Source organism: Rhodnius prolixus, unplaced genomic scaffold (genome assembly GCF_049639745.1).
Source record: "Rhodnius prolixus isolate KJV_2025 unplaced genomic scaffold, Rpr scaffold_4, whole genome shotgun sequence".
Classification (NCBI taxonomy): Eukaryota; Metazoa; Arthropoda; class Insecta; order Hemiptera; family Reduviidae; genus Rhodnius; species Rhodnius prolixus.
In genome coordinates, this window is record NW_027411614.1 from 18,312,030 (window position 1) to 18,336,905 (window position 24,876).

General features: G+C 32.8%; 1 protein-coding gene across 5 annotated transcripts in view; it reads right to left on the minus strand.

The window, feature by feature from the left end:
- The window catches only part of LOC141456070 (irregular chiasm C-roughest protein-like), a 921,342-nt gene that overhangs the window by 534,022 nt on the left and 362,444 nt on the right, over positions 1-24,876 (minus strand). For 3 of the 5 annotated variants that reach the window (XM_074131678.1, XM_074131676.1, XM_074131680.1), the window contains one exon: positions 801-827. The exons of the other annotated variants lie outside the window; for them this stretch is intronic. The gene's annotated coding sequence lies outside the window, so the exon portion shown is untranslated. The remainder of the gene's footprint in view (positions 1-800; positions 828-24,876) is intronic. 5 annotated transcript variants of the gene reach the window in all.

Here is a 24,876-nt window from a genome sequence, read left to right on the forward strand (position 1 = left end):
AGTTCAATTTCCGGTGATGGACAGTGTTCTCTGAAACGAAAGAACACTGTCCAGAGGTGTATTGAAAACAGCAATGCGTCAGTGCATAGACAAAAAGCTGACTTCAAACGAAAAATAATATTGTAATTTAATCTAAAACTTATTTAATGAGAATCATTCTTGCTTTTTATTTTAAATCTGAAATACTATTGTGATTCTAATGTAACTTTAAGAAGAACCGTAACCTTCAAGAAGTGGCATTTCTTGAGTGAAGGTTAAAGATGCTAGCTCCCTCTACAGAGCTACTCCAAAATCCTAATTGGATTCAATTAGGATAACTAAACGAATTATGAAGTTTTGGATAATGCTTTGAGATTCTTTGCTTTCACACACAGGTAGCAAAATTACAAAAGCTATTCCACTTTATTGACAAAGCAATTCTTATAGATTTCTTCGATTTTGGATATAGCTAAAGAAAATTAATTAAATAGCAATTCTAAAAAAGCTGCAGATGGAATAATCCACATTTTTATTTTTCAATAATCGATTAATGATTTCAATGCAAGGAGACAATCGCCTACGAATAAAATGCACTAATTAAATTTTACATTTTAACCAACTTCTTGTAGACGTATCTACGCATATCTTCAATTTCTAATTAAGAATTTAAAAAAATAAAAATAAACTTAAAAAATGAACTAAATGTTAATGAAAATATCATGAAAAGAGATAAAAGAATAGAAAGAAAAATAATTCCGTTTTACCAATTCCAATAATAAGAATTCCACTTTACTAAAATCTAACATGACAGTTTGATTTACCTGTTTTAACGGCGTTTTCAACGAATCCTGAAACAAATAAAATTAAACCTCAAATAATAATAAAAAATAAATAAATCCAATCATGATATTGTATTAATTTTGTAAAATAAAATAAAATAGGCGTAACACCATAATATTATTGTAGGCAGGAATTCAAAATTCGGAAAAATTCTTATTTCAAGAGGCAAAAGAACTACAAGAAATTTTCATATCTGACGTCAGTATTTAATTCTCTCACCCAGATTCATACAAAACTCTATAGTTAATTGCATTGCAGCATCCTGATTATCTACACGGCTCATTCTTTAAAAATCATTATTGTAAAATCAAGGAAGATAATGGATAGCCTTCTCCAATTCCAGAAATCATACTACGATATATGCCAAGTAAACCAGGTTAAAGAATGTTACCCAATTTTTCTTAACTGCACAGGATTTCTGTAGAAGAAATATTCACCTGATACTTTAATATATAACAGTAAAATTTTAATATGTAAAGTAAAGTAATGCCTATTTTTTCAGGCGGGCTGTACGTCCCAGTATTAAATTAGGTATCGCTGACGGAGGCGACTAGTAAACATAATTTACCACTACATTCTTATATTAAACGTTAAATAAAATCCAAGGCCTAGACCGGGAATTGAAGACAGTACCACAATACATATTAGCTTTGCAAGTCTCAGCTATAATCACTAGGCTGCCGTGGCGCCTTAAAATTTTAATAATATAAAGTAATTAAGCGGAATCTTGCGAATACTTAAGTTCGGTGCTAAAAGTAATTTATCAATCCATTTTACGAGAAACGTTTTATGAACTAATAACATTTGAATGAAAAATTAAAGTTTTGATAAGAAATATCTTCACTTTTACTCGTATATCCTAATAGCCATAACTTGGTTGGTCTCTTTGTGACGTCATAAAAACTACCTACAGATCCGATAAGGTATAAGGTGGCTCCATCCTATGCTCTCTAAAGACTTATCTATACCAAAGTGTAATTACAAGAAAACGAACAATAACTTACCACCGACATACATCGGAGGAACAAGAACCAATTTAAAATATTGTTAATTTAAATTGGAATAATTTGAAAGAGGTTAGCGTACTGGATTCACACGCAGGAACCCATAGTTTGCATCAAAGCTGCTAGCCCTTAGATCTTCCTAAAAGCTTCTTATAACTCGCTCCGGTGATGGACTATACCGAGAGAGCACTGTCCAGAGGCCGGTAGTGCACTGACAAATCTTCGGGCGCCAATGATCTTGCATTGAAATGTGGACGCGTCTTAAATTAAAAAAAAAAAAAAAAAAAAAAAAAAAAAAAAAAAAAAAATAGAAATTTTACTGAAACTCGAGTGTATTCAGACCAGGTTGTTTTCTTCAGAAATAATATTTAGAAACAAGAAAAGTTGCGGATATTCTCCTTTCAATTTTGGGGATGCCCAAATATTCTTACTAAATTTCTGTATATTTTAATTCAAAAAATGGTCGACAAATAATTTAATTTAAGAATACTACCTTAATATGTTTTAACGATTTTGCAAAAAATTTTGTTCTTTGTCCAATGGTGGATGGTCAGGCTACTTGTACTATAATCCTTTGGGATTAAAAACCTTTTACACTCCTAGCATTAAAAGTACATCCTTGTTCACTCGTTTTAATTAATATAATAGAATTATACTACTTTATACTAAGTAAAAATTGATCTTGTTTTATTAATTTAATTATTAACAATTTTCATCATTATCATTAACTTTCATAAACAATAGAAAATGCTTTACTGTAATTACGCTACAAGAAAAATCCCTAAGATGTAGACATGTATTTATTGTTGGAGCTGCTAAATATGTAGATAAGACGAATGTAACGTTTGGATGTAAGACAGAGATTCTCTGGGAAACATTTGAGAGACTGTCTGAATGGTTGCTTTGAAACCCGTTTTATTAGTAAGGGTAACGTCATAACATATCTGCAAGCAAGGTAGAGCTTTGAAACGCAATAAGTTGGTAGAAATGAGATGAACATGTCGCACATACTTGGTAAGTGTCACATTTGTAAGTGTATTTATTTACAAATATCTTCCACTTGAATTTCGCTTTCATTCATAAAGTTAAATGCTATCTACTAACAATAATTATTCTAGTTATATTATTACTAATGTTACATAGATTTCCTAACTTAATATTAACCTCCTAAATAAAAACTTACAGTTTAAAACTGAAACTGACTGATATAAGTATAATTAAAATGTATAAGTATATAAGTAAACGACAAAAGGTGCACAAATGGCGGAGATTTACGGAGTTGTTAATATTTAATAGTTTTAGAGAGGGCCTTATTGCGTGGGACAAACTATCGACGAGACCTCTAAAGTGCAAATCTACAAGAAATTTGGAAAAAAAAAATGACATTATTCATGAAAATCGGTTCACGCTTCGATAATTTGAAACGGTTGTTTAATGATACGAAGTTGAGCTCTAACCCCATTATCCTGCCAAACTTTATCAAAATTGGGATAAAGTTATTAAAAATAATCTCCCATAGAATTTACATTGGCCAAATAATAGCTGTAGCCGAAACCGAAAATATCTTTAAAGAAAATTACTTTAGATTTAACAATAACTTTTGTAACTCTTAACTATTGACAAATTAGGAATGGGACACTCCCCATCGGCAAGATTGTGTGACTTAATTACGTAAAATGAACGAGTGTTCCGCAATTGAAGGGCAAATTCGGTGTAACATTTTAAACACGTTACATATACGACTTACTATTCCTAATCAAACATATTTTGGTTTTATAAGTAAATTATTGTCTTAACTAAACAGCCTTATCCCCAACAAAATGTACACCCTGATATAAAAAACGATACAACTCTTAACTCCGTGGATATCGCACTTACTATAAAGAGACAACGACTTCGAATTGGGAATATTTAGAAAGCCCACGTCCACTAACACTATTACGAGGGTCGTTTGAAAAGTCCGTGCAAAAATAAAAACTACTTAATTTTTTGGGGTAAACCTTTTTTATTTTTCAACATAGTCTCCTTTTAGGCTTATACACTTCGTCCAACGCTGCTCTAGTTTGTTGATCCCTTCCGAATAATAGGATTTGTCCAAGTCTGAAAAATAGCCATTCGTTTCTGCAATCACCTCCTCGTTTGAATAAAATCTTTTTCCCGCCAGCCATTTCTTCATATTGGGGAACAAATAGTAGTCCGAGGGAGCCAAGTCTGGAGAATAAGGGGGGGGGGATGTGAAACGAGTTGGAACCCTATTTCCATTAATTTTGCGACCACAACTGCTGAGGTGTCTGGTGCTTTGTCGTGATGGAAAAGGACTTTTTTGTGGGCCAATCGTGGGCGTTTTTCTTGCAGCTCGGTTTTCAAACGGTCCAATAACGATGAATAATATGCACCTGTAATAGTTTTACCCTTTTCCAGATAGTTGATGAGGATTATTCCTTGCGAATCCCAAAAGACAGTCGCCATAATCTTTCCGGCCGAAGGAACGGTCTTCGCCTTTTTTGGCGCTGATTCCCCCTTGGTAACCCATTGTTTAGATTGTTCTTTGGTCTCAGGAGTGTAGTGATGTATCCATGTTTCATCCACAGTGACGAAACGACGCTTAAAGTCCTGCGGATTCTTCTGGAACAGCTGCAAACCGTCCTTGCAACACTTCACACGATTTCGTTTTTGGTCAAGCGTGAGCAATCGCGTCACCATCTTGCGGATAGCTTTGTCATGTCCAAATGTTGATGCAAAATATTATGTACCCGTTCATTCGAGATGCCCACAGTACTAGCAATCTCACGCACCTTCACTCTTCTGTCATCCATCACCATATCATGGATTTTATCAATGATTTCTGGAGTAGTAACCTCAACAGGGCGTCCAGAACGTTCAGCGTCACTTGTGCCCATCTGGCCACTCCGAAAATTTTGAAACCACTTATAAACTGTTCTAATCGTAGGTGCAGAGTCACTATAATGTTTATCAAGCTTCTCTTTAGTCTCCTGAGGCGTTTTGCTTTTCATAAAGTAGTGTTTAATCAACACACGAAATTCTTTTTCGTCCATTTTTTGAAAATCACTCGACTTCCTCGATTCAAACGAATGCCAAACACAAAGATATAGACCGATCTGGCTGAAACTTGGTGTGTGTTCTTCCAAGAGATGCCACTAACTAAACATAACCTCGATACGCGCCAGTGGTGCTATCTCTCTGACTTTGCACGGACTTTTCAAACGACCCTCGTATATACAACAGTTCCTACCATTTTCTTCATATTTTCTTTTCTTTATAATCAACTATAAGTTCAAATTAGCATTCTTGGTTTCCTTAATTGTTTTTTAAAATTGATTTATAAACCTTCTTGATGTATTAAAGTTATGAGTAGCAAGTCGAGAAATTTTATCAAGTGCATCACTTTAAACTTAACATGAAGAAGTAACTACTAATCAGTCAATCAAGTCAATTACTGCTAACCAAGTTACCGAATTGTATCAGTTTCTTTCAACTGTAATGGCTGAAAAAATAACAGTATATTGTTAAAAGACTGTATATTAAAACTGTCCGGTAGGACAGTTGTATAAGGGTTGATCATCAAAAACTGCACGAAAAAGTGTAACGTTGAAAAACACCCAACTTTGACAATTTTTTTCTCTTTTTCTATAAAAGATAAAATTCCCAAATTTTCTTTAAATTATAGGGCAAGTCCTCCTTTATAACTGTAATTTTTTTGTCAAAACCCAGATTTAATATATTACGAGAAAAAAGTTACTGAAAATGAGCAAAAACGGCATTTTCAAAAATTGGTCTTGTTCTTGTTGTTGTTCTTCTTGTTGTTACCTTTTTTGTAAACAACGTAGCGCCTAAACGCGTGAACCGATTTTCATGAATGAGGTGTCATTCGTTTCGGAATTTTATGTAGATGTGCCTTTTGGGGGTCTCGACGCTGTACATCAAATGGGGGAGGAGTTAGCCCCATATATGTGAGGCCCCTTCTCAAAATTATTATTGCTAATAACTCTGAAAATGTTAACCCGATTTTAATAAAATTTGGCAGGATGAAAGGTTTAGGGCACTCCTACGTAACATTTAAACGACGTTCTGCTCTTACCCTTATTAGGGGGAAGTATGGTAATCGTTTCAAATTATCGAAACGTGAACCGATTTTCATGAATGAAGTGTCATTCGAATCGAAATTTTGTACAGATTTGCACTTTAAAAGTCTCGTCGCTATGACTCATAAGGAGGGGAGTTTGCCCCACCCAAGTAAGGCCTTTTCTAATACTATTATTACCAATATTTCTATTACGCTTAGTTCGATTTGGATAAAATTTACCACGAAGAAGTGGTTAAAGCTCCTCTACGTGGCTGTGAAGTGCCACCATGCTCTTACACCTACTAAGAGGAAGTACTGCAATCGTTAAAATTATCAATGAGTGAACCTATTTACATCAATGAATTCGATTCAAAATATTTGCCTTTTAGGGAGAAGTACTGTAATCGCAGTTTATTTTTCTTACTCCTCTTAAAAGGAAGTACTGAAATCGCTTTTTAATTTTGCTATTTACGTACAAATACCTTCCTATTTTATTCAAAACGCTTTCTCTAAAAAATTGTTATTGAGGATGGTTTGGGGGACCGCAACTATAATCATTCTTTAAAAAGATCGCTCCAGTGGTAGTTACGGTTCGGACTTAACACCTTTTTAGGTTATAATGGTAGAATTTATTATTCCAAATTTTAATAAAATCTGTAAAGCAGATATGTAACTTTGCAAAACAGACAAAAAGAAAAATCTATCCAAAAAGTCCAAAAATCTCCTTAACAAAAACTTACAGTTTAAAATGTTAAGTATAAGGGTTGATTAAACGCCAAAAGGTACACAAATCAGCAAGTACCCAACATTTCATTAATAATTCATTAATATTTAAGTAATTTTACTGCATTAAATTTCATTTATTTTTTTGAATTTATTAGAGGTCACAGACCCTTATGCTGGCCAGTTCATTCATAATTTTTTTTTTTATTGATTTAAATCGCGTCAACATCTGAGGTTATTGGCGCCCGGAGTTTTTTTCAGTGCACTGCCGGCCTCCGGACAGTGTTCTCTCGTTACAGACAACACTGTCCATCACCGGCCAGTGAGCTGTAAGAAGCTCTTAGGAAGAGAAAATCTAAGGGTCAGCAGCTGGATTCGAACCCGGAACCTCCACGTGGGAATCCAATACGCTAACCGCATAGCTAATCCCTTCCCTTAGTTCATTCATAATATTTTATTTTTTGTTATAATTATGATAAAATGTATATTATATCTTCGTAATTAAATAGGTACTTTATTATAGCTTTATTCCAAATTATTCTTCTGATTTATCTTTATTAGGCCCTTTATTCTGAGTAGTCACATATACGTGCATGTTAAAATAGAAAAAGACAAAGTTAGAGTCGGCTACTGTTTAAATTTGAATCACGGATTTAAAACAATATTTCAGTCTAGAATTCTTCTTACCGAAGTATTTGTGAGTACAAATAACGCATAGGTAATATCCAGTAAATTATTCAACAATAATTATTCATTTCTCAATTGTAATTTAATGTAGTCCCTCTAATTTTACTTATAGTAGGTAAAATACTGGTATAATTAGCTGTCATAAAAATATGCATATCTTATATTCCAAATATATAACACTGCGGTAAGAATACCTAGATTGAGAATTGAAGAAAACTATATTATTTGCGATAAAGCCAGATTAATTATTACCTATTATTAAAAACGCTTGACTACTAAATAAAGTAATAATTGCTTTAATCGAATTACGAACTTAAACCGAAGATTTTTATTTAAAAATAAAAATAAATAAATAAAATAAACAAAATCATTGATGAATGTTGGTGCAAGCATTTTTGAAAAAAGTTTTTGAATTTTTTAACCTCATATTTTTTTTTTATAGTTTTTTTTTTTAACCTGTGATTAATAGTTTGTTGATTAGATATTACAGTCAATCTAAGAAATAGTGTTCTATTTGAACAAATATTTTGTAGACGAAAATGGCCAGCATAAGGGTCTGTGACCTCTAATAAATTCAAAAAAATAAATGAAATTTAATGCAGTAAAATTACTTAAATATTAATGAATTATTAATGAAATGTTGGGTACTTGCTGATTTGTGTACCTTTTGGCGTTTAATCAACCCTTATACTTAACATTTTAAACTGTAAGTTTTTGTTAAGGATTTATTTAATACAACATGAAATCCATTGCCTGGATTTGTGTGTTTCTGGTGAACCAAGAGGCAGTCAGTGAATTATTTTTCTTTAATAAGTTGTTTTGTCAGTCGTTTGCCACTCAAATTAGACAGGGATATGTCAGTGCCGGTTTTTAGCTCATTTTTTGCAACTTTTTTGTTGAGACCTATTTCGAGAAGGGTAGTCGAAAAAAATTGCAGTTTTAAACGAGGATATGCCCTATTTTTTAAAGAAAATTTGGGAATTTTAACTTTAATAGTAAAAGAGAAAAAAAAATTGTCAAAGTTGGATGTTTTTCAACGTTACGATTTTTCGTGCAGTTTTTGTCCTACCGGACAGTTTTAATACAATAAAATTAAAATATAAATTGTATAACAATGATAGGTAGCTTTGCTAATCAATAAGGGACAAGTAACTAATATGAAGAGAAATGGGAGTTGAAATGTCTGTATTAGTGGCCACGCGCACACCCGTAACTTCATGATTTTTAAATATTAATGGTCGAATGAAGTCTACGATTTCCAGGAACCCATTGATTCCTGAATGGGACAGGTAAAATTACTTGGTAAAACTGGGACAATACCCTTAGGGCAAATAGATACCGCTTTAATAGAAACCACTCTTTTATGTTTTCAGTTATAGAAGAAAATGCTATTTTATAAATTAACACAAACACAAACCCAAAAACGGTTTTCTCTTTTAATGATTCTGAAAATTCTAGCCTAGACGTCTCCTTTGAGTTCGATTTTTTTTTTTTTTAATCCACTTAAACTTCTTCAATAAGAGGTAGAACCGAACATTCTACTGGAATATTTCAAATCATAGTTTTATAAACTTTGTTTAAAATATTTCCTAACATTTTCTCAAATATTTCGGAGAAATCAGAAGTAAATGTTTAAAGTGCAATTTGTAACCTTTGACTTCCTTATTTTAAGACAGCCTACTTTAAAATTGCCTACTGGTCCATCTAAAGGAGTTTTCAATGAATTAAAAAACCTGACAAACTAATACTGTTGAGTGCTCGTGAACACATTTTCTTGTAAAACAAACGTAATTTCTCATACGAAGATAAAAGGAATCCTGGAAAATGATATACCGTTTGAAAGCCCATTAGGCAAGGAAACTTTTATAAAAAGTGCCAGCACCTAAGTCTGATAATGATCACGTAAGGGCCTAATGAGTTTTCTTAAAAATGTCTATTACTTTTATTTTTCAAGTATTCGGAGGAAGATTGAGACTGTTTGGAGAATGACTTATGCTTCGAAATGGTGTCAACTTTTAGAAAATTTATCTGTTTTTCTAACCGTATCATTAGAATCGAATTCGGACTAAAACTTTCTGAGTAATAACATTTTTTTTTGCAAAAAGTAATGATTTCAGAATCACTTCAGATGTACTACACACAGTAGGCCTATGGAGATTACTTAGTGGTTCACCCTGTATATATTTATGTAAAAACAGGCAAAAGATTTATTCGTTATGAAGAGATACCAGAGTTTTTACTGTAAATAAGCTATATAATGGTCAACTCATTGCTATGAAAAGTGTACACGCCTAAAGCAACAAAAATTCATCCATTCATCATATATGTATATATGTATTTACACACATCCACCATTACTTAAAAGCTATTAAATAATTATGGGCCAGCTAATTAGGAGTTTTACATATTATATTGTTACACATTCCAAATGGATTTCTTTGTAGTTCTTGTTACAATCTTAGTTTCAGTCTTCCTGAAAGTGGTAGGCTCTCCAAGGAAATCTTCAATTTAGAGAGATAGTCGAATTAAAAGGAGAAATTTTAATAGCTGAGCCAATACAGAGAACGGAAAATATCCCTAAATGAACTACGGAGGAGAGAAGACATGAGATTGATTACGTGGCGACTTGGGCTGTGATTGTTGGACGAATCATGTACTACATAAATTATCAAAATTTGGAAAAACATGGAGATCAAAGAATTCGATAATTACCTTCCTTTTTTTATATAATGTAAGGGGAAATCTTTTAAAGTTATCAACTTAAAGGAATCGAGTTTTTATTAGAGAAGTATTTAGGTTTTGAGACTTCCAGAACATTGAACTCTTTTTGAAGTTGTTGATATTCACTTAACTACGTCTGCTTTGGTCAGATTGTGGAAATATCTTTCACAACTAAAAGTTTCTGTGTTGCAATACATTAAAATAAAAGCAAGGTAAGAGGAACTTCCCTTTTAGATTAAAAAAAAAACTGAGATAAGATTATTCATGCCCTAAATGAAATCAATGGTTAGATCAGTGAGGAAATGAGGTAAACCACTTTACCATTTACTTTAATTTAACTTTAAGAAATATAAAAATGTAACATCAATTTTATCACATTTAACGATCTAAATCAGGTGGCTGTGAGGTAAATTCTAGACCGATCTCCATTTCGTTAATTGCAACTCTATCACTTTAATCTGTTGTTCATCGTGATAAGAATGGGCGTTGATCTAATAAACAATGTAGTTAATTTTTTTAAGTTTGCCAAAGCAACCTTACTTCATAATCAAATTAAGAAGTTAATAATAATCTATTCAAAGAAAGTAACTTAATCAAGAGCATTTTATTTTAAAACACGCTAAATATTTCTTCTTCTCCTTCATCTATTACTTTTTCACTGAATTAACAAAATAAAATTGTTGATTATTTAATTTTCCCCTGTAAAAGAATTCTTTAAAGAACTTGAATTAAGTTAAGAAACAGTGTTTTTGCATTGTTCTAATCTAAGAAGGCAAACACACCGCTGAAAGTCATAGGACTGTGAACGTCTAATCAAGTGTTACAAACGGATAATGAGCTGTAAAAAGTTTTACAGGCTTTACCTATTGTAAGAAGGAAAGATGGCCTCGTCCTTCCAAACCTGCTACCATCTATTGGGTACATTCTAACAATCGTTGGTAAAACTCCAGCCTAAGTCCGTCGAACGATCAATGACAATTCTACTCTCCTCTGTAGTTTTCGTTCCCTTAAGAGATATTTTCGTTTCTTTCCAATAATTGAGCTGTTACATTTTCTCTTTTTCAATTCGAGTATCTTTTAATCGGTAATCCACCAGTCTGAAAAAGGTGTACGAAAGTTGAAAGCGGATTGGGGCAGGAGATCAAAACCAGAGAACTGTAAATAAAATTCTTGTTTTTAATTCAAAACTTCCTGGTTTTTAGGTTAATTCTTCCGGTAAAATTTTCAATTTTTCCATTTAACCTTCTTCAATTCTAGTCTTTTTTTTTTGTTTTACTTACGGTTCTATCATAAAATTGTTTCACTATTTGTAAATAAATGTCTAATTCTTACCAATCTGTGTTAAATCTTACGCGAAAAATTATTTTTCATATAATTTAAAAAATAAAATTACTTTTAAAAAGTAAACATTTCCTAAGCTACCTAAATACAAAAAAGCATAAATTTGAAAGTTGATTTACAATTTAAGAATTTATACAAATATATACAGGGTGATCCATTTAAAACGCACCAATCGCTAATAACTTTTTAGGAAAGCGGAATTTCGAAAAAACCCACGAAGTAAACTATATGTTTGTTTTGGTCTAGCTTTTAAATTCTCCACCCCCGATACTGTATCTTTATTTTTGGCGGAGTTACGGCTAAAAACCGGTTTGGGGTTTCTTAAGGACCACTGGTTTTGACAATAATTATGAAAACTACATAAAAAATTGTGAAAAATGACGTTAATCCTGTTTTGATATCCCTAATATTTGTTGAGATATTTAAGATCAAAGTTACAATTCTATCTATTCGTGATATTAATTTTCCACCAGAAATACACGTTTTGGGTGGTCCTCTGACTGCGAAAAATATCATTTGTGATGCAAAGAGCAAAAATAATAACAATTGAAGATTTTAAAACATGTAGTGCAATGTAATGGTTCTGGGTGAATCAGGATAAATTTGTTTTATCATCAAATAAAAGCAACCGTCACATCAGAATAATGTACCCCGTTCACGAGTTGATAAAATTGTAAATTTGATCTTAAATATCTCGACTAATATTAGGGATATCAAAACGGGATTAACGTCATTTTTCACAGATTTTTATGTAGTTTTCATAATCATTGTCAAAACCAGTGGTCCTTATGAAACCCCAAACCGGTTTTGGCCGTAACTCCGCCAAAAATGAAGATACAGCATCGGGGGTGGAAAATTTGAAAGCTAGACCAAAAAAAAAAAAAACATATAGTTTAATTCGTGGGTTTTTTCGAAATTCCGCTTTCTTAAAAAGTTATTTGCGATTGGTGCGTTTTAAATGAATCACCCTGTATATAATAGAAGGTTACAGGCTGCAGCGCCTATGTACTCTCCACAACAATTATTCCCACTTTGATAAGTACTCCAGACTTAATATAAGGCAAAAAAAAACATTTTTAAAAACCTTACAACAATATAACAATTATAACAGGATATGTTTTAGTCTTTTTTGCTTATATTTTTTATAATTCAGTCACCTAAACATTCTGAATACTAAAAAGCATAAATAAATATTAAATAACAAGACCCATTTTGCTGCGATAGACTAAAGGTATCTCTTTAAACAAAACGTTGTTCAAAAAAGTAAAATAAAGCCAAAAAGATCCTTCACTAGGATATGTGCGGTCAGTTCAACCCTTTTTAATATTAACTTTAATAAAAGGGTCGGATTTACTTTAATTTTTATAAACATTTACATGAAGTTAAAGTTATTGAAAAGTGATTTGCGTTCCAAATCGTCCACGCTGTGATAATTTACAAAAATAAGGATCCTTTATTTTTTACACTGTTTAAGTACTCTATTATTATTTAAATTTATTAAGTAACTTAAGTGCCTGGGGGATCCAAGGAAAGGAAATGTTTTCTCCTGATTTTGACCTATTTACATTTAGTTGCCATTACAAACATTAAAATATTGTTGAACTTGTGGTTTGAACCAAAGATATAGAATACATATACATTTATACATTTTAGATAGTGTTAGAATAATTAAATATTATCTTTTGCGGAGTTTAAAAAAAATAAAGATATTAAAGTATTAAATAAAGATATTAAAGTAAAAATAAAGTATTAAATTTAAAATAAAATAAAGAAAGAAAGTTAAGAGTTTAAAATAATTCTGTAAATTAGTTAAAATCTCAAGAATAGTAAAAAAAAAAAAATCATATTTTCTTACTTATTTCTGAATAAAACTACTCCAAGAACATGAACGTCTACATTGAATAAATCTCCGAGTTACTGTGACCAGCAAAATGATCTCAAGTATGTGCCGATAAAATGAGAAGTTAAGAGTGAACAACGAAACTAGATCAAAAGGTAATAGAAACTTTTAACACAGTGCTTTTACTCCACGGTGTCCACTAGTTTCGTTCTCTCCTTAGAGCAAGATGTTGCAATGAAGTTACGGTGCAGATAAAGCAAGAAGCGTCCAGGGGATCTGCTATAATGGAAAAGTTAAGTTTGAATAACTATAAAACAAACAAAAAACTGGCAGAAATTGCCTAATTTAATTAATAAGAAAAATAAATTTACTTCGCCTAAATCATCTATAAGTATTTGAATTTAAACATTACGAGTATTATACAGTTCAATCCTGATTTCCTAGCCGATGTCCCTGAAAATCATTACGAACAAGAAGGAAATTTAGGATTTAAAGTTTATCTGATAAAAGTGGTCTAAAGGAGTAATCCACAAACCAAAGATACCCTGCACAGATTCAAGAGTCAGTTAGGAAAAAACTGTCCATGAATTACTTTTACCACAAAACTTGTAAATGTATTCATAATGATTTATTCAGTTACTCCTGAGATCTAGATCATTTATCATTCAGGAAATCATTGTCCGTCATATAGCTCTTAGTCGACCCTCTTTCTTGATTCCCAATGGTAGCGACACTGAGTCAATGATTGACTCTTTATATCATTTTTTCTGTACAGTCACTTCCATTTGGGGATTTTGATTCTGTAGGCCATCACTGTATTCTTTGATACACCTTCACTCGACCATTCGACCGTTATTCTTTCTTCTCTCTAGCCAGCACATCCTAATTACGTTTAATTGCTCGAGGGGAAGGAATGCTCTTCTATTTAGACTAAATTATTTGGGTTCCTAATCGTCTACTAATCATCAATCAACAGATTCAATTTTCTTGAAGCATTTTTAAATTCCACTAACGCTCTCGTGCGTGCCATTATAGCGAGATACACGATAGCAGGCGCATCAGTAGGTGGGACGGTCATGGAAGATAAGGTACGTTAGTCGCAAAATAATCGGGTTGACTGGATCAGGTGGGATGAATCGCGAACCAGATGATGGATGCTATTTGGTGACTTACCTACCTCACAAGCTTAAGATGTAAATGAGCGCTACTTCGAGGAGATCCGAAGTTTCAGACGGAGGTGGAAACTAGCGGTGAGACTAAGTGTTAATAAATAACAGAGGTTCTACTACCGCAATGAAGATAGTTTCCTTACACCAGGGTACGAACTTTTCCCGGTTATGGATTTGGAGCAGGGCTAAGGATCCTGCACAGTAAAAAAAAACTGTGACTGTGTGATGGACACGGCCGTGTGTTGTACGTGAATACGTTTACGGAACAGGTTATACTTTTTATATAAAATATTTTTATTTATGTATTTAGGATGAAATCAAGGCAACAAAATCGACGATCGAACACAATCTATGCCTATACAGTCCGTTGTCGATGTAGAAGCGATTTCATCATCCACTTGCATAATTTCAACCTCCCCAGCTGCAGATGTACTGACACCGTCGTTGATCCGCTCGGCCGCATTCATTCTGTTACGTTCCCGGCACAGCTTGACTCGGTCATATGGTGTTTTATTATTACCATTCGATTGTTCTTGAGAAGCCCTTTCCAACCGTATACGATCTCTGTATTTGGTTTTGGCTTTTCGACGCTTATAGGCCGACATTATATATTTTTGATAATATTTTTTTATTCTAACACCTTATTACGAATATATTCACTGTCACTATTTTACACTAATGTTTTATATACAATCGATAGATTGTGACGACAGCTGACGAATAAAACTTACACGAACATCGTAGCTTCTCCGAGTCAAAAGTTATATAAATTGCAAATCTCGATACGCAGCAAAATGATCTCTGTATCCCCCGATTTTGTTATCATTAGGTTTTTCGGATTGCCTCCATATGATAGCAAATTTAAAGACGTATTCAAGTCAAAAAGAGCCATTGTTTTGAAGCCTAATTTTTGGTGTAGCTAATTCGTTTTCTCGAAACCTAATTTGTTCATGAGAATATTGTTGGATAAATATTATTCTCGTTCAAACAATGAATATGAGTTCAAGTTAAGAAATATAGCATCCGTATAAAAGTTTCTACTTTAATATATATTTCATTAACGTCAAACTGAAATTTATAACAAAACTGCTTTCGGTGTGAGTCGGAACTGGGATAGTAATGTCTGTTTGAGGTTCACATGCAAAAGTAACTCTAAATTTATTTGTTTTCGTAAATTAAAATTTCTCATGTATTCCATATTCAACATACAGTATATAAGAAGTTTTATCAATATTAAATTCAGTAACGGAAACTGTTGTTTTAAGGGCAAACATTACTCGTTCTACTTGTCAATCGCAATAACTCCTGTTTACTTTTCTAACTCCCAGATTATTACCCATTTAACAAAACTTTATGTTTAATAATTTACTCTCTCAAAGATAAACTACCATGTTCGTCCATTAATAAAGAATTTATTTATTTATTTATTTATTTTAATGGGCGGTCCCCGAGCGCTAGTTCATACCCGCCCCACGTACACACCTCTACCGCTCAACCAAACGTCCACAAAATGCCAACAGCCACAAACAATCTTAACAATAACAACAACAATAATAAAAGTATTAACAACAATCACATAATTACAAATAAATAAAACAAAATAAAATCACACACTCGCACACACCCAACACAAACTCGAAAAACCGCACAAACCAAACCCCAAACACACTCCAGCCAATCAACCAGTTCTACGACTTCATCTCCCAACCACCGAGGTCATCCGCACCTCAAAGGCCTCCTGTGCGAATTCGCGGAAAGCCACATACGCAGACGCGTTCTCCAGTAACAAGGGGAAAACGTCTCCAGCTACGCAGAACGGGAATCCCACCCTCCGCCACATAATACAGCGTAAATCATCATAAAGATCACATTGCATAATAATGTGCTCCGCTGTCTCTGGATCTCCACACGCGCAATATGGGTCCGTTGCTAAGCCCATCTCGAACATTTTGGCGCGCAAAATACCGTGTCCCGTGACCAATCGTGCAACTGCATGTGGCATCTCAGTGGAAACCAGCCGCCTACCTCTGGCAGCGTCGGGGACGAAACTAAATGTTGACATCAATAAAGAATATGAAACACATAGTAAACACATGAAAGAATAGGCAAACACATTCGCATCTTGTTTTAATTTATATTCTGATCCGTGAGTAGTTATTTCTACTTTTCAAATTGAGCTCTTACAGCGGATTTTAGACTATCCAAGCAACTGCTTTGTACATTGCTAGAGTTTCATAGCCGATTTCTTCGCAGCCCTCAACAAAAGCGATTTCACGAATGATTAATTAGTTTAAATAAAGTTAAAAGGCGCTCATAAACCTTCTAATTGTTGTGTCAAGAGGAGGAGATTTAGGCTCATGTAGACAAGGACAGATAGTCTAAAGCCACCTCTCTCTCTAATGGGTATATAAGAAAGTAACCATCTGTACAAATTCATCATTCTTGATCGTCAAGCCTGTCCGTAAACAATAATTTAGCCAGATAATCTTAAAATTGTAGCAGTTAGTCAGCTAATTTGTTACGAGGATTCTTTTTTAGCGTTAGTTAGGCTAATATAAATGCTGGGCATCAAACTGTATAATATTCAATTATGTCTAGTCTATTTCTTGTAAATTACCTCTCGGTCAAAAGCAACTACTTCGTGGGAATCAATCAAAGATTCAAACAAACTGTTGTTGTCAAGTAAGTGTGGTAAGTGTGCCCCATTCCTTCTGATTATTAGTGGGATTTATGCGCTTATTCTCTGATTTAACGATTCGAGTAGCGGTTAGAAGTTAGCCGGGAAAAGTGAGTTTTCACGATGATCTTTTCTTTGAATCACTGGACCACTCGGTTTTTAATGAGGAGAGAGCTTCTCTGTTTCCTTCTCATCATACCCAAAATATTTTAGAAAAAAAGAAACCATTGTTTTTATTCTTTCAGCTTACAACAGCAGCTTTGATAAAAAAAAAAAAATCTAAGATTGTCATGAATGACATTTGAAGAATAGACGTAGTGATTACCATTTGAAGGCGTTGGAATTAGTGAAGATGTTCACGAGGCCACTCACTAGTGCTTCAGTCGTCAAAAGGGAATATTGGGCAAAGTTCGGCTTGAAAGTGATTGACATTTTATAAGGAGTATTTTGCATCGTGATATCTCCTAACCTGTACTTTATTTCAACGTTACTGCTGATAAGTCCGATATTTAGAAAAATCGTGGGAAGAATTTTGACTGAGTTAAAATTTAGGATTGTATCCAGCTGCAGCCTTTTGAAATAAAATAATTACGCTCTGCTATTAAATGCCTGTAAATCACGTCTTGTTCTCACAAAACCGCTCGTCAGAGATTTAAGAGTTTATTTTCAATGAATATTTCACAAAAAAACAAATGCTATTTACGAAAATTAATACTTCATTTAAATTAAACACACGCGAAAGTTATTTTACTGTCAGTTAAGTTCAATGATTAGAATAATTTAAACCTATATTATAGTATAATCTGGGATAAACATGACATAGTATCCAGTTCTGACATTACTGGACCAATTTTAATTCTGATTTATATTCAACTCATCCTGGAAACCGTGTATTCAATTTACCAACTTATATTATACAATTACTGATCTGAGTATTTATATGATTAAATGTAACTAATAGGTATTTACTTGTCAAAATATTAAAACGATATGAAGCAGTAATGTTTTATCAGTATGCTATTTTAAAACTGATTAGTAATAATATAATAAATATATGTCGGTGCACAACCTTTTGAAATCTGTGGGCCAAAATTTGTAGGCAACTGTAGATAAAGCACTGCCCCGGTCTTTCGAGCCTAATTCTAATAAATTGTTTTACTACTATGATAAAACACTTTCACAAAATAATTTATATAATTTATTAGAAATTAATGAATGATTTATTTTTTCGGTCGCTTTCAATAAAAGTTAAAAAAAAATTTTGTAAAAATAATAAAAAAGTGTAAAGGACGGTACAGACTTTAGGCATAACTATATAGTTCACAAAACTAAATAACTTATATTCACACAACTGCCTTGTAAGTTCTAAACTTCAGTACACCTCAATTATTTAGAATCCGTAAACAGCAGGACAACCAAAGCAGTTACAAATAAGTTGCAAAAGAAATTCTTCCGCTTACGTAAAGGCAGTTCAATGAGGACGAGGCGAATTTGGATTTTCATGAAGATGGAAAATTGTGAGATATAATCAGTGTTTTGTTTTCAAGATTCTAAATGTTGCGGTTGATCGTTCTAAAATCTTATTTAGCATAAGTCAAAGCGTTGCATTGCTTATTTCTCCTGCACACATTTAGCGAATAGAAAAGTGGGAACTCCCCAAGAATTGTATAGAAAAAGTCTGATAGAAGTCCCATTATGTAGAGATGTGAAAACACAACGCCTAGACGGGAATTTGTGAGATACCCAATGAAACGTCGCAACTTTTTAAAATATCAAAAATTTCATTTCCAATAAAATCTTAATAACGGAAATACAAAACAACAGCAGGTGAGACCACCTTAGAAATAACAAAATTAACGTTTGTTTTTAGAGACGTAACACTTGCTTCATTATACATTCATGGGGCCCCACCTTATGCTGCACCAGATGCAAGTACCATGAAGATGAACTTTTATGTTGTCTATTAAAACAGAATGAAGGCAAGAAAGACACGCTCCCAAAAAGTCACACTTTGTATCGATTTCCCCTTATTATTTTTGCAAAAATGCTTTATTTTCTTAAAATGTTTAATACCACTTTAACTCATAACTTTACTTGTGCCATTAATTCTTTTAAAGAAACCTGAGCATGTCTGCATGGCATGCATTTCAATGTAATGAGGAAGAATCAAGCAGTAAAAAAAGATGGTGTTTCTTAAGGGATGTATTATTTATATTAACTATTAGGACTTCACCGCTCCTAGATTATCCAATAGAAGATGAATTTAAGTAGTTATAAAATATTAAAACAAAGATTTGATAAGATTTTTTAAATCAAACTTCAACACAACGCAGATCTTAGTCATGCAAAAATTAGTTTTTGTTTTATTTTAATCGATCTGGTGGCTAAACGTAAAGCCCGCCGGGAAAAAATATACATTATTTGACGTTTTAGTCGACGAATAAAGGGTATCGAATTAGATGAGAATGTTTGAACGTTCGATTTATGAAAGTGGAGCTTGCACGATTGGTAAAGCCGTTTAGGAAAGGAAACCTGGGCACAAGTAGCAGAGAATGGCATTTAATTAAAAATCACAGAGCCCATTCTGCTTTTAAAAAAACACAGAACGCATCCCTTGTCGAGCGAACAAACTGCATTTTTTTTTTCTTTTAGAAACTGCAATTAAACTACCCAATAGAATCTCATAAAGCTTAATTAATGGGTGCTTAGCACTCGAATATCAAAAGAAGCTACTTTTTTTAGGTATAAAATTATATGCTGAAATGTTTTTAACAATTTCAAAGTATAATAACGATAAATGATAATATTTAAAAGAAAAATAAGAGAAAACTGGATTTAAATTCGAAGAATTAAGTTGAAATTTAGTTAAATTATTTTCTCTAACGTTACCTTAATACGTAAGAGAATCGTGTAGATTTTCGAGTTTCAATTATCGCCGAGAATATCCGTTTTGAGGTACTCTTAGTGACATTTCTGATTAAAAAAAAAATGTTTTACTAACTGTATAATTTTTGTATGAATTTAAAATTTCTCAAATGTTAGGGAGTTTGGACAAAAATTTGAATAAACCTGGAGAAAAATTGAGAGATATTTCATGCGTGTGTTCACAGCACATATTTTTATTACAGAATATAATTTTCAATTCTTTTAACCCTCAAGTACGTAAGATATTTACAATCATTTACAGAACATGCGCTGCATATCAAGAGGGCAATAGAAGATTTATTGAAAGAATTGAGCTAGTTTACTACTAGAAGTAAAGCTGAGTCTAACTATGGATAGTAAATTAAATTATAGTGTGCTGCACGTTAAAGAAGTGTGCAAGAAGCTAATTGACCTGTGTTATTTGAGGAGGCGACTGTCTAACGCACTACAGTTGAGGAAATTGACTGATGCTCTGGGAAATTTATCTGACGATAAATGTCTTTAATCTTTGAGGGTAGAAAAAGTGGAGTGACGGAGAAGGAAAGGTATGTAGCCTCATCTTGTACAAGAAGACAGGAAAAAAAATCCGAAAATCACAAATTATGTTCCTTTATTTGACTACATTGTTAAGAACGTTTATTTAAGTGGGTGTCCTCAACGAAATTCTAAATCCTATCATAAGAGCTGGATCGGAACTTTGTACAAGAAATCGTTCTAACTTCGCACTCTTCAACTCAGCCAAAACCTTTCCGTGTTATCCTAGGGATGGATACGTAGCACCTGAACTAAATATCAAATTTGTAAAAATTCGCGCTCCCAAATAATTTGTTAAAACCAATTTTGACAGACTCAGGAAACTTCAAAACAATCCGATGAAAACTTAGAATCTACTCTACTCTATTCTCAAAATCTCAGAAAATCACAATCGAAAATCTACTCTCTTTCAAAACACCTATACTTTTGCAGTACTAGAAAGAAAAATTAAGAAAACAAATACGAACTGCATGTGAACTAATGTAACAGAATGACTGATGCTGTGCTAAATAAAATTAATTTATTCACAAATCTGTGCAGTCATGCTGCAAATATTTAATGGTACTAATCAAACAGGGGCGAGTGTTGGTCTAGTGGTCAAGATCGTGGCTTTGTAAATGGGAGATCCCCAGTTCGAATCCCGCGTAAGACTACTTTTTATTTGTTAGAAAAAAATAGTAAAGTATGAGCTTCCGCCCTCGTCCACGATACCTAATTGGTAGTTGGACGTTAAGCACCGCCTGGAAAAATAGGCGATTACTTTACTTTTTCTAATCAAACACAGTTTAATTTCAGGCAGTATTTGGGAAACGATTTTTCGTTTACTTCTTCTTGACAGTGAAGGTGTTTTAAAGCAAGCTAAGACAGATTATTAGTAATGGATAAATTATTACTCTGAATATAAAGTTATATTTACTAAATTTAATGACAAATTCTTTTAATTTAAAATAACGTCTACAAAAATAATAAAATATAATAGACAGTAGGCCAATAAATTGTAAAAGGCTCAGGTAATCTAGCTTTTTCTATTGTAAAAGCTAAAAGTTTGATGCACAGATAAACAAACTCAAATAAAGGGTATATATTCAGTACTATTCATTAAAAGGTTTCATAATTACAAATTAAAGTCCTATCTTAAGGATGGAAATAACAGACTGGCGAGCGAGTGAAAGAGACATTTAGATAAATCTAAAAGTAGAAAACGATCCAATGTAACGCCTTTGGCATTATTCCTGATTTTCTTCCCCATTCCCGACTAATAAAATATTAGAATAAACAACGGCTTTAAGTTTTTATCGCTGGGTAAAATATGGGACAGGAGGTGGATGGTAAGTGGGTTTCTTCTTGTTGTGGATAATGGCCCCGGGTATCTTGTTTTATTACAGTTTTCGTTAACGACTTTACCCATTTACAATAACCGACTGTGACAAAGGAACTTATTATACCACTGCTTAATATTAAAACTTTTATATTTATTTCTTGGTGAAATGAATAAAGAGATATAAGCAAAGTTAAATTGGTTAGTCCTGTATTTGGATATTTACTTCTGGCGTGTTTCTCTTAAAACTAAAAAGTCAAATATTCTGTTCACCTGAGCTTAACAAAGAAAATTCTATTCTATTTTGCAAGAAGTTTGGCACTTTGAGTGAATTAAAGTAAGCCACTAGAAGACAAAACATTTCAAATAACTGACTAACGGGTTTTAGTGAATTGCGTTAAGCTTGTGAAGTAAGATTAAATAATAAACTTGGTTTAAGTAAAGGATTACTTCTCAAGTCGCATATCAAATTAAAGCAAAACTAAAAATTACAAATTTCTCATTCATTGAATCTGTCCGGAGGCCGGCGCCAATAACCTCAGTTGTTGACATAACTCTAATAAATAAATAAAAAATAATAAGAACACAAGTTTATATTCCAACCACTGAATATTATTCAACCCTAAATTGGAATTTGGCTCGATCGCATGCATCGAAAAACCTGTAAGCTGTATGAGGGTTGATCGTCAAAAACTGCACGAAAAAGCGTAACGTTGAAAAACATCGAACTTTGACAATTTTTTTCTCTTTTTCTATAAAAAGATAAAATTCCCAAATTTTCTTTAAAATATAGGGCAAATCCTCGTTTATTAGAGTATTTTTTGTTTTAATTAGTAGCATTAAAGCAGAAATCAGGGTCATTAAAAAATTTACTAAAGGAAAGTTATTTGTGTTGTACGTCGTATACTAGGATAAGCAAAGTATTTTAAGTTTGAATTTTTACTTTATTTAATTGTAAAAAAAATGTAAAATTTACGTTGAATATCTAATTAAAGTAAATATATTTTTTTCTTTATATTTGAATTTATTATAATAATTTACAAATTTTTATTTACAAATAATTATTTACAAAATCTTTAGGAAATTCTTATATTATTTTTATAATAAATTTAATTTTTTCAGAAAACATGAAGATTACAAGTGACAAGCTGCTGACGACATCTTCTCCGGACGAAGAACGAAATGAGTTTTTCTAAGGAGAGCTTATTTTATTAGACGTTCTAGACAAAAATTTTTGTGATGGCTGGTGCCAAGTCAGAACTGATAAATGTTGAAATATTTTTAAAATAAAGTTATTATTTTTATTATTTTTTTAAATTTGCAATAAAGCCTTGTGTAAAGTCTCCTTTCGTGAAATCTGTGTCCAGAACTCAATATCAGCTCAACTAGTTAGCGGTGTGCGTGGTGAGAAGATTTTAATCCAACAGTTAATTACAATTGTTTTCACAAAGGGCATAGAGTAGTTGGCACTCTTTTTTTTAATCTATATTTATTGTCCAACAACATCCATTTGTGCCCAACGAAAATACACAGTAATAGACTTTCACCTCAACTTTTACCCAACAATCAATTCACAGCCTGAGCACTAAAATACAGATTCACACGGTAGATTGCTTCCTTGAAAATGTCGTGTAAATTAAAAACATGCAACACAAATCAACAATTCACATAAAAATAATAATTATAACCTAATGAATTAAACAACTAAATATGTAGTTTTATTTACAATAGGCAAAAAAAGTATTTGCACACCCTGTTATTTCAAGGTTTTATATAAAAAAAAAATCGTTTTTTTTCCCAAATTACGTTTATTTAACTTCTTAAATCAAGCACTATAAGATGATAAATAAAAATATGCAAAAGAGTCAAATAAATTAAGTATAAAGAACATAATGTTATTTTATACTGCAAAAAAAGTATTTGCACAGCTGTAATTTGGGATCTCTTGACATGTAAATAAAACAAATGCCCTAACAAAAGAGGATTAACGTCACCTTTGGTACTGTCTATACTCCCTTTATTAGATTCGTTAGTTTTAATTGTGTTTTCAACTAGTGCATTGAGATGGCTCCAAAATCTAGAAAAATTCCTGTGAGTGTGAAACAGGAAGTGCTTATATTACATCGTGCTGGAAACAGTAATAGAGAAATCGGAAATAAAGTAAATTTATCGTTTTTAACAGTGAGGTATATCATTAAAAGAGGAACAACAGAAAATAAACAGCGAACAGGTCGACCAAGAGCCTTAAATGAACGGGAGAGGAGGAAGGTCGTCAAAGACACGCTGAGGAAACCAACTCACAGCGCTCAAAAACTTGCGCATGACCTGGCGTCTTGTTCAGGAAAGACGGTTACACCTCAAACAATAAGAAACGTCCTTCACAATAAAGGCATACGAGGCAGGCGACCCTTAAAAAAGCCATTTACTAGTGAGGTTAATAGGAAAAAACGTCTTGAGTTCGCCAAAGAATTTGTTAAAAAACCTGTTGAATTTCGGGAAAAAATTATTTTTTTCTGATGGAAGCAAGATTGAGGTTTTTAAACCACAAAATATAATAACAATCTGGAGAAGAAATAATACTTGTTTGAATAAAAAAAATTATATTAAAAACTGTTAAGCATGGAGGAGGAATTATCTTGGTTTGGGGCAGTATGGCTTATTCTGGGGTGGGTAATTTAGAAGTTATTGAGGGCATAATGACAGCTCGGTCTTAGGTGGAGGTGTTGCGAGGCAACTTGAAGGCAAGTGCTGTAAAATTAGGTTTGGAGAACGATTTTCATTTCCAGCAGGATAACCATCCAGAACATACGGCCAACATTACAAAAGAATGGCTCCTTTATAATGCCCCAAGAAGATTACTGAACCCACCTCAATCACCAGACCTCAACCCAATTGAAAATCTGTGGCATATTTTGGACAGGAAAGTCCGCCAGACCTCTATTTCAAGTAAGGAGCACTTAAGACTAGTGTCAGTTAATTCCTGGAACAATTTATCAGATGAGGTGACAAGAAATTTAGTTGAATCAATGCCAAG